Source organism: Drosophila subpulchrella, unplaced genomic scaffold (assembly GCF_014743375.2).
Source record: "Drosophila subpulchrella strain 33 F10 #4 breed RU33 unplaced genomic scaffold, RU_Dsub_v1.1 Primary Assembly Seq131, whole genome shotgun sequence".
NCBI classification, from domain to species: Eukaryota; Metazoa; Arthropoda; class Insecta; order Diptera; family Drosophilidae; genus Drosophila; species Drosophila subpulchrella.
In genome coordinates this window covers 57501-70000 of record NW_023665474.1, presented here as the reverse complement: position 1 = coordinate 70000, position 12500 = coordinate 57501, and the positions used below count along the sequence as shown (strand labels likewise).

The window sequence follows — 12500 nt, the reverse complement described above, 5'->3', positions numbered from 1 at the left end:
TTGCGATCGCTTGGTTTTAGCCTAATAAAAGCACATGTCCCATAAGGTTCATGTTTTAATTGCATGTATTAGCTCTAGAATTACCACAGTTATCCAAGTAACTGTTAACGATCTAAGGAACCATAACTGATATAATGAGCCTTTTGCGGTTTCACTTTTAATTCGTGTGTACTTAGACATGCATGGCTTAATCTTTGAGACAAGCATATAACTACTGGCAGGATCAACCAGAATAATGTTTTTATTCATATTTCATTCATATTTTTGAATAGAAATTAGCAATATAAATTTTATAGATTGTTTTCTATCGAATACGGCCATTTTTATATAGCATTCGTATACGTTTGTTGTTTTCACAATATATACTTGTTCCGCCACTAATAATAACAAGTTTTTTAATTATTGATGTTAAAAACACAATATTTTTTTCGTAATACGTAATAATTTTCTTTATATTTGCATATTTCATTCTAAAATATCTTTTTTGTTCGACATACGTCATTATTGTATCCACACATGTACAATTTTTGTTTAACCAATATAAAATATTGAATTAAATCATTTGTATTTTGATGATAAATTTAAAATTTATCTGTATATATTCATATAAGACTCTTTGGTAATATATAATATAAAACCGAGCGCATATATGATATGTACGTTAGAAAAAATAATATATATATATATTATTTTCTTTTAATATAGGGACACCTCTTTTAATTTATCCCCGCAGGGAATTATCACATAACTCAGTATGTGATAATGGCAGACCAATATACATATATATCAAGATTATCAATACAAAATATATATCATTATTAGCCTGCCTCAATTGTAATTATTTATTTGGATTAACGATAAAGTTCGGAAACAATTTGTTATTCTATGTATAATAGAAACCTTGGCCTTTGTTTCAACATTATTATCTTTGGGCTTAAAATATTAACCGTGGAGCCAAGTCTCATATTCATAAATGAATAAAGAAACAAATTTGACGGATTAATATCTTCTCTACCGACAGACAGTATTTTGTCACGTCAATAGTAGATGGCCGGCCCATTGACCATCCTATAGTAGTTTTTGGACCCAATATCTTTAATTCGGGTATTTTCAATTGTCTTTGCCAATCAACCGTTTGGTACTCTCTCATATAATAAGAGAATACACATATAATTCCATTATATGGATATATCTTCATTATTTTATTTGCTACATCACCCTATAATAGTTTTTGAACCCGTCAACTTCAATTCGGGTATTTTCAATTGTCTTTGCCAACCATTTATATGGTATTCTCTATTATAATAAGAGAATACTAGTGTATATCCATTATATGGATATATCATCTTCATATTATTTGCTACACCACCCTATAGTAGTTTTTGAACCCATCATCTGCAATTCGGGTATTTTCAATTGTCTTTGCCAACCAACTATACGGTATTCTCTCTTATAATAAGAGAATACAAGTATATTTTCATTATATGGATATAATGCCATTTATTTTTCAATATCCATATAATTCATTTAGTTTTGTATGTACAAAACAAGTTTTCTTTATAGTATTGACAAAATCATATGTTTACGCATAACATAAGTTTTGACCAATACGAGGAGGGGCCCGCCAACGACCACCTCCCTATAGTAGTTTTTTACCCCACGCACTACTGCGTGCCTGTTTACAGTACTAGTGCCAGCTATCACTAGGTTTATATATCATGTTTCAGTGATATATGGGTAAATTCTACCATTTATTCTTATGTATATGGCATTTCTATGCCATATTTATACAATCCATTCATATCTTAATGTATATTTATTATATTATACATTATTATGCCTTATAGGTATTATACCTATAAGCCATATCCATACGATTCATTCACTAGTGCCGCCCCTCACTAGGTTTATAATTGTTATATCATTGATATACAATTTATTCTATATATATGGCATTTATATGCCATATCCATACAATGCATTCACATTTCAATGTATATTTACTTGTTATACATTATTATGCCTTATAGGTATTATACCTATAAGCCATATCCATACGATTCACTTATATAAATATATGTATATTTTTCTATACATAATTTTTTTTTACTTTTGTATGGATTTCTATGCATATCCATAGTTTATATGGATATGCTTGGCGTTCTATATAGTATTGACAAATTCATATGCATAACATAAGTTTTGACCAATACGAGGAGGGGCCCGCCAACGACCACCTCCCTATAGTAGTTTTTTACCCCACGCACTATTGCGTGCCTGTTTACAGTACTAGTGCCAGCTATCACTAGGTTTATATATCGTGTTTCAGTGATATATGGGTAAATTCTACCATTTATTCTTATGTATATGGCATTTCTATGCCATATTTATACAATCCATTCATATCTTAATGTATATTTATTATATTATACATTATTATGCCTTATAGGTATTATACCTATAAGCCATATCCATACGATTCATTCACTAGTGCCGCCCCTCACTAGGTTTATAATTGTTATATCATTGATATACAATTTATTTCTATATATATGGCATTTATATGCCATATCCATACAATGCATTCACATTTCAATGTATATTTACTTGTTATACATTATTATGCCTTATAGGTATTATACCTATAAGCCATATCCATACGATTCACTTATATAAATATATGTATATTTTTCTATACATAATTTTTTTTTACTTTTGTATGGATTTCTATGCATATCCATAGTTTATATGGATATGCTTGGCGTTCTATATAGTATTGACAAATTCATATGCATAACATAAGTTTTGACCAATACGAGGAGGGGCCCGCCAACGACCACCTCCCTATAGTAGTTTTTTACCCCACGCACTATTGCGTGCCTGTTTACAGTACTAGTGCCAGCTATCACTAGGTTTATATATCGTGTTTCAGTGATATATGGGTAAATTCTACCATTTATTCTTATGTATATGGCATTTCTATGCCATATTTATACAATCCATTCATATCTTAATGTATATTTATTATATTATACATTATTATGCCTTATAGGTATTATACCTATAAGCCATATCCATACGATTCATTCACTAGTGCCGCCCCTCACTAGGTTTATAATTTTTATATCATTGATATACAATTTATTTCTATATATATGGCATTTATATGCCATATCCATACAATGCATTCACATTTCAATGTATATTTACTTGTTATACATTATTATGCCTTATAGGTATTATACCTATAAGCCATATCCATACGATTCACTTATATAAATATATGTATATTTTTCTATACATAATTTTTTTTTACTTTTGTATGGATTTCTATGCATATCCATAGTTTATATGGATATGCTTGGCGTTCTATATAGTATTGACAAATTCATATGCATAACATAAGTTTTGACCAATACGAGGAGGGGCCCGCCAACGACCACCTCCCTATAGTAGTTTTTTACCCCACGCACTACTGCGTGCCTGTTTACAGTACTAGTGCCAGCTATCACTAGGTTTATATATCGTGTTTCAGTGATATATGGGTAAATTCTACCATTTATTCTTATGTATATGGCATTTCTATGCCATATTTATACAATCCATTCATATCTTAATGTATATTTATTATATTATACATTATTATGCCTTATAGGTATTATACCTATAAGCCATATCCATACGATTCATTCACTAGTGCCGCCCCTCACTAGGTTTATAATTGTTATATCATTGATATACAATTTATTTCTATATATATGGCATTTATATGCCATATCCATACAATGCATTCACATTTCAATGTATATTTACTTGTTATACATTATTATGCCTTATAGGTATTATACCTATAAGCCATATCCATACGATTCACTTATATAAATATATGTATATTTTTCTATACATAATTTTTTTTTACTTTTGTATGGATTTCTATGCATATCCATAGTTTATATGGATATGCTTGGCGTTCTATATAGTATTGACAAATTCATATGCATAACATAAGTTTTGACCAATACGAGGAGGGGCCCGCCAACGACCACCTCCCTATAGTAGTTTTTTACCCCACGCACTATTGCGTGCCTGTTTACAGTACTAGTGCCAGCTATCACTAGGTTTATATATCGTGTTTCAGTGATATATGGGTAAATTCTACCATTTATTCTTATGTATATGGCATTTCTATGCCATATTTATACAATCCATTCATATCTTAATGTATATTTATTATATTATACATTATTATGCCTTATAGGTATTATACCTATAAGCCATATCCATACGATTCATTCACTAGTGCCGCCCCTCACTAGGTTTATAATTGTTATATCATTGATATACAATTTATTTCTATATATATGGCATTTATATGCCATATCCATACAATGCATTCACATTTCAATGTATATTTACTTGTTATACATTATTATGCCTTATAGGTATTATACCTATAAGCCATATCCATACGATTCACTTATATAAATATATGTATATTTTTCTATACATAATTTTTTTTTACTTTTGTATGGATTTCTATGCATATCCATAGTTTATATGGATATGCTTGGCGTTCTATATAGTATTGACAAATTCATATGCATAACATAAGTTTTGACCAATACGAGGAGGGGCCCGCCAACGACCACCTCCCTATAGTAGTTTTTTACCCCACGCACTATTGCGTGCCTGTTTACAGTACTAGTGCCAGCTATCACTAGGTTTATATATCGTGTTTCAGTGATATATGGGTAAATTCTACCATTTATTCTTATGTATATGGCATTTCTATGCCATATTTATACAATCCATTCATATCTTAATGTATATTTATTATATTATACATTATTATGCCTTATAGGTATTATACCTATAAGCCATATCCATACGATTCATTCACTAGTGCCGCCCCTCACTAGGTTTATAATTGTTATATCATTGATATACAATTTATTTCTATATATATGGCATTTATATGCCATATCCATACAATGCATTCACATTTCAATGTATATTTACTTGTTATACATTATTATGCCTTATAGGTATTATACCTATAAGCCATATCCATACGATTCACTTATATAAATATATGTATATTTTTCTATACATAATTTTTTTTTACTTTTGTATGGATTTCTATGCATATCCATAGTTTATATGGATATGCTTGGCGTTCTATATAGTATTGACAAATTCATATGCATAACATAAGTTTTGACCAATACGAGGAGGGGCCCGCCAACGACCACCTCCCTATAGTAGTTTTTTACCCCACGCACTATTGCGTGCCTGTTTACAGTACTAGTGCCAGCTATCACTAGGTTTATATATCGTGTTTCAGTGATATATGGGTAAATTCTACCATTTATTCTTATGTATATGGCATTTCTATGCCATATTTATACAATCCATTCATATCTTAATGTATATTTATTATATTATACATTATTATGCCTTATAGGTATTATACCTATAAGCCATATCCATACGATTCATTCACTAGTGCCGCCCCTCACTAGGTTTATAATTGTTATATCATTGATATACAATTTATTTCTATATATATGGCATTTATATGCCATATCCATACAATGCATTCACATTTCAATGTATATTTACTTGTTATACATTATTATGCCTTATAGGTATTATACCTATAAGCCATATCCATACGATTCACTTATATAAATATATGTATATTTTTCTATACATAATTTTTTTTTACTTTTGTATGGTTTTCTATGCATATCCATAGTTTATATGGATATGCTTGGCGTTCTATATAGTATTGACAAATTCATATGCATAACATAAGTTTTGACCAATACGAGGAGGGGCCCGCCAACGACCACCTCCCTATAGTAGTTTTTTACCCCACGCACTATTGCGTGCCTGTTTACAGTACTAGTGCCAGCTATCACTAGGTTTATATATCGTGTTTCAGTGATATATGGGTAAATTCTACCATTTATTCTTATGTATATGGCATTTCTATGCCATATTTATACAATCCATTCATATCTTAATGTATATTTATTATATTATACATTATTATGCCTTATAGGTATTATACCTATAAGCCATATCCATACGATTCATTCACTAGTGCCGCCCCTCACTAGGTTTATAATTGTTATATCATTGATATACAATTTATTTCTATATATATGGCATTTATATGCCATATCCATACAATGCATTCACATTTCAATGTATATTTACTTGTTATACATTATTATGCCTTATAGGTATTATACCTATAAGCCATATCCATACGATTCACTTATATAAATATATGTATATTTTTCTATACATAATTTTTTTTTACTTTTGTATGGATTTCTATGCATATCCATAGTTTATATGGATATGCTTGGCGTTCTATATAGTATTGACAAATTCATATGCATAACATAAGTTTTGACCAATACGAGGAGGGGCCCGCCAACGACCACCTCCCTATAGTAGTTTTTTACCCCACGCACTATTGCGTGCCTGTTTACAGTACTAGTGCCAGCTATCACTAGGTTTATATATCGTGTTTCAGTGATATATGGGTAAATTCTACCATTTATTCTTATGTATATGGCATTTCTATGCCATATTTATACAATCCATTCATATCTTAATGTATATTTATTATATTATACATTATTATGCCTTATAGGTATTATACCTATAAGCCATATCCATACGATTCATTCACTAGTGCCGCCCCTCACTAGGTTTATAATTGTTATATCATTGATATACAATTTATTTCTATATATATGGCATTTATATGCCATATCCATACAATGCATTCACATTTCAATGTATATTTACTTGTTATACATTATTATGCCTTATAGGTATTATACCTATAAGCCATATCCATACGATTCACTTATATAAATATATGTATATTTTTCTATACATAATTTTTTTTTACTTTTGTATGGATTTCTATGCATATCCATAGTTTATATGGATATGCTTGGCGTTCTATATAGTATTGACAAATTCATATGCATAACATAAGTTTTGACCAATACGAGGAGGGGCCCGCCAACGACCACCTCCCTATAGTAGTTTTTTACCCCACGCACTATTGCGTGCATGTTTACAGTACTAGTGCCAGCTATCATTAGGTTTATATATCGTGTTTCAGTGATATATGGGTAAATTCTACCATTTATTCTTATGTATATGGCATTTCTATGCCATATTTATATAATTCATTCATATCTTAATTTATATTTATTATATTATACATTATTATGCCTTATAGGTATTATACCTATAAGCCATATCCATACGATTCATATACTAGTGCAGCCCCTCACTAGGTTTATATATCTCATTTTAATTATATATTGGTAAATTCTATTATTTATTCTTGTGTATATGGCACTTATATGCCGCCATATCTATAAAAATGCATTTATATTTCAATGTATATTTTCTATATTATACATTATTATGCCTTAAAAAGTTATTATACCTACCATAAGGCGATATCCATACGATTCATTTATATAAAAGATATATGTATAATTTTCTATACATAATTTTTTTTTATGAATATATGGGTTTCCTAAGCATATCCATATAATACATTTAGTTTTATATGGATTAGATTGGTCTTCTTTATTGTATTGCCAAACTCATATTGATAAAATAAGTTTTGAACAATAAGAGGATCAGCCGCCAACCAACCAACCACTGCTACCATTGGAGGAACATATACTTACTTTTTATATGTCCTCTTACTTGAATGGTCCTCTCTTTACTTGAAAATTTCATTACCATAGGAATCTATTTATACATGGAATATGATTTCCACTACTTTTTCGCGTCACTAATAATTAATATGACGATACAGACTTGCTACCATAACATAAGTCTTGAACAATAATAGGAGCAGCCGCCAACCAACCACCAACCAACCAACCACTGCTACCATTGATAGTAATTTTATATGTCCTCTTTAGTTGAATTTCAATACCATAGGAATATTTATACATGGAATATGTTTTGCCACTACTTTTTCGCGTCACTAATAATATGACGATACAGTCTTGCTACCATAACATAAGTTTTGAACAATAAGAGGAGCAGACACACCAACCAACCAACCGCGCTGCTACCATTATATATACTTATATTTATATAAGTCCTCTTTACTTGAATGGCCTCTTTACTTGAATTTCAATACCATAGGAATATTTATTTATACATGGAATATGTTTTGCCACTACTTTTTCGCGTCACTAATAATATGACGATATAGACTTGCTACCATAACATAAGTTTTGAACAATAAGAGGAGCAGACACCAACCAACCAACCGCTGCTACCATTGAATGAACCATATATACAAACTTTTATATATGTCCTCTTTACTTGAATTTTAATACCATAGGAATATTTATACATGGAATATGTTTGCCACTTTATCATCGCGTCACTAATAAGATGACGATACATTTTGTTTGTTCAATATTTACTTATATATTGATGTTTCCAATTTAGGTCTTTTATATTTCTTCTTCCCTACCTTACACACCACAAACAAAGTGGCGTGCGATGCTGCAAGCAAGCATAATGATTATGCCCGCTTGCAACATCTTTATTATCGAATCATCAAGCAAAGGATAAGCTTCAGTGGATCGCAGTATGGCAGCTGCTCAACCACTTACAACACCTTGCCTGTTACAAAAGTCGTTTACAATTGATTCTAGGCTTTGTCATTGTATTAAATAATGCTTTTATATGTAACTAGCGCGGCATCAGGTGATCAAAGATCCTCCCAATTTACTATGTTACAAATTACATTGGCATCACATCCATTGTCGTTTATAAAGTAAATTATAAACTTTAAATGGTTTAGAAGCCATACAATGCAAATTGCCCCTTATTTATCATTGCAGTCCAGCACGGATACGACCTTAGAGGCGTTCAGGCATAATCCAACGGACGTAGCGTCATACCACTGTTCGCTCGAACAAGTATTGTGCCATTGGTCCGTACCTGCGGTTCCTCTCGTACTACGCAGGAATGCTGTCGCAACAACGTTTTGTCATTAGTAGGGTAAAACTAACCTGTCTCACGACGGTCTAAACCCAGCTCACGTTCCCTTGCATGGGTGAACAATCCAACGCTTGGTGAATTTTGCTTCACAATGATAGGAAGAGCCGACATCGAAGGATCAAAAAGCGACGTCGCTATGAACGCTTGGCCGCCACAAGCCAGTTATCCCTATGGTAACTTTTCTGACACCTCTTGTTAAAAACTCTTTAAACCAAAAGGATCGATAGGCCGAGCTTTTGCTGTCCCTGTGTGTACTGAACACCGAGATCAAGTCAGCATTTGCCCTTTTGCTCTATGTGTGGTTTCTGTCCGCACTGAGCTGGCCTTGGGACACCTCCGTTATTATTTGAGAGATGTACCGCCCCAGTCAAACTCCCTACCTGGCAATGTCCTTGAATTGGATCATACCTGAGTAATTGGAGTTATACCAAATTTTCAAATCAAAAATACATAAATGCACCGTTTTATTAAAGAATTTGTTTGCGATTATATAACAAACTCGTGATACTTTGATCAAGAAGCTTGCATCAAAACCCAATACCATAAGATATAATAAATATATCCGTATAATGGCTAGGAAATGATACACGTTCCATTTAATCAAGTAAGTAAGGAAACAATAAGAGTAGTGGTATTTCATTGGCGATACCAAACCGAAGTCTAATATCTCCCACTTATTCTACACCTCTTATGTCTCCTTACACTGCCAGATTAGAGTCAAGCTCAAAAGGGTCTTCTTTCCCCGCTAATTATTCCAAGCCCGTTCCCTTGGCTGTGGTTTCGCTAGATAGTAGATAGGGACAGTAGGAATCTCGTTAATCCATTCATGCGCGTCACTAATTAGATGACGAGGCATTTGGCTACCTTAAGAGAGTCATAGTTACTCCCGCCGTTGACCCGCGCTTACTTGAATTTCTTCACTTTGACATTCAGAGCACTGGGCAGAAATCACATTGTGTCAACACCCGCTAGGGCCATCACAATGCTTTGTTTTAATTAGACAGTCGGATTCCCCAAGTCCGTGCCAGTTCTGAATTGATTGTTAATTGATAATCGTTATAATTAATAAGAACTAATTGGTTTAACCCAATTAGTATTCTTAAAAATTTTAGCAAGAAAGTTCCACAATTGGCTACGTAACTAAACTATCCGGGGAACAAGTGACCAACATAAATGCCAGACACTCTATTTACCCAGAACGAGCACATAAACCATGTTATTGTTTCCCAATCAAGCCCGACTATCTCAATCTTCAGAGCCAATCCTTATCCCGAAGTTACGGATCTAATTTGCCGACTTCCCTTACCTACATTATTCTATCGACTAGAGACTCTTCACCTTGGAGACCAGCTGCGGATATTGGTACGGCCTGTTGAGAAGTTTGCGTGTCCCCACCATAAATTTTCAAGGTCCGAGGAGAAAATATCGACACAACAGTATATGTCATGCTCTTCTAGCCCATCTACCATATCTCTCTGCGAAAGACTTCCATGGTAGTACGGCTATAAAACAGAAAAGAAAACTCTTCCGATATCTCTCGACGGCTTCTTTATGGTCGTTCCTGTTGCCAGGATGAGCACGAGGCCCATATTTAATAACAAACGGATACTCAACAGGTTACGGAATTGGAACCGTATTCCCTTTCGTTCAAAATTATTCAAGTATATTAATTAGCTTGATTTATATAATATAATTATATTTGTATGGCATTTGTGTTTTACTTGAAAATTTTCGGCTTTCGCCTTGAACTTAGGACCGACTAACTCGTGATCAACCACTGTTCACACGAAACCCTTCTCCACTTCAGTCCTCCAAGGTCTCATTCGATTATTTGCTACTACCACCAAGATCTGTACCAATGGCAGCTCCATGCAGGCTTACGCCAAACACTTCTACGCATACCATTGTACCTTCCTACTCACTAAAGTTTCAAAATTTATATCACAAGTAATATAAATCATCTACTTTAGCGGTAATGTATAGGTATACAACTTAAGCGCCATCCATTTTAAGGGCTAGTTGCTTCGGCAGGTGAGTTGTTACACACTCCTTAGCGGATTTCGACTTCCATGATCACCGTCCTGCTGTTTTAAGCAACCAACGCCTTTCATGGTATCTGCATGAGTTGTTAATTTGGGCACCGTAACATTACGTTTGGTTCATCCCACAGCGCCAGTTCTGCTTACCAAAAGTGGCCCACTGGGCACATTATATCATAACCTTGAACTTCATATCAAGAAAGTTAAGGTTCTTACCCATTTAAAGTTTGAGAATAGGTTAAGATCGTTTCGACCCTAAGGCCTCTAATCATTCGCTTTACCAGATAAGATTATTTTATATAACATTAAAATGCACCAGCTATCCTGAGGGAAACTTCGGAAGGAACCAGCTACTAGATGGTTCGATTGGTCTTTCGCCCCTATACTCAATTCTGACAATCGATTTGCACGTCAGAACTGTTTCGGTCTTCCATCAGGGTTTCCCCTGACTTCAACCTGATCAAGTATAGTTCACCATCTTTCGGGTCACAGCATATATGCTCAAGGTACGTTCCAGTTAGAGGCATAAATAATATAAATATCATTATACATAACTATATAGAACGCCCCGGGATTGTGTTAATTAGCTATAAATAGTTAAAAAACTAATCCCATTATTAGTCAAGTTAATTACGCTATTAGGTTTATATCCCAATAACTTGCACATATGTTAGACTCCTTGGTCCGTGTTTCAAGACGGGTCCCGAAGGTATCCTGAATCTTTCGCATTGTTAATCATACAAGTGCATATAATAAACACAAAAATCAATGATAATTATGCCATTATATAATTCCGAAAAATTAACGCACTGTATTCATATAAATCTATCAGCACTTTATCAAATTAATAACATTTATTCTGTGTTAAAATGCAAGCAAATTAATTTGAATAAACTATAAGTTATATTTTATGATAAATTTTGTATGCTAATAGATTACAATGTCCTTATATGGAAAAAATGCACACTATTATCATAATATTGTTTAAATATTACAATTTTAATGATGAATTTTCCATAACGGATATTCAGGTTCATCGGGCTTAACCTCTAAGCAGTTTCACGTACTGTTTAACTCTCTATTCAGAGTTCTTTTCAACTTTCCCTCACGGTACTTGTTTACTATCGGTCTCATGGTTATATTTAGTTTTAGATGGAGTTTACCACCCACTTAGTGCTGCACTATCAAGCAACACGACTCTTTGGAAACATCATCTAGTAATCATTAACGTTATACGGGCCTGGCACCCTCTATGGGTAAATGGCCTCATTTAAGAAGGACTTAAATCGTTAATTTCTCATACTAGAATATTGACGCTCCATACACTGCATCTCACATTTGCCATATAGACAAAGTGACTTAGTGCTGAACTGATTTCTTTTCGCT

At 33.0% G+C, this 12500-nt stretch overlaps 2 non-coding genes across 2 annotated transcripts in view; both read right to left on the bottom strand.

The window, feature by feature from the left end:
* The window catches only part of LOC119558721, a 1996-nt gene extending 1762 nt beyond the window's left edge, over nucleotides 1-234 (bottom strand). Inside the window, exon 1 of the ribosomal RNA XR_005220380.1 lies at nucleotides 1-234. This exon is cut by the window's left edge and continues 1762 nt beyond it. This is a non-coding gene — a ribosomal RNA (small subunit ribosomal RNA).
* Nucleotides 235-8620: 8386 nt separating this feature from the next.
* LOC119558722 overlaps nucleotides 8621-12500 on the bottom strand; it is a 3971-nt gene continuing 91 nt past the window's right edge. Inside the window, exon 1 of the ribosomal RNA XR_005220381.1 lies at nucleotides 8621-12500. This exon is cut by the window's right edge and continues 91 nt beyond it. This is a non-coding gene — a ribosomal RNA (large subunit ribosomal RNA).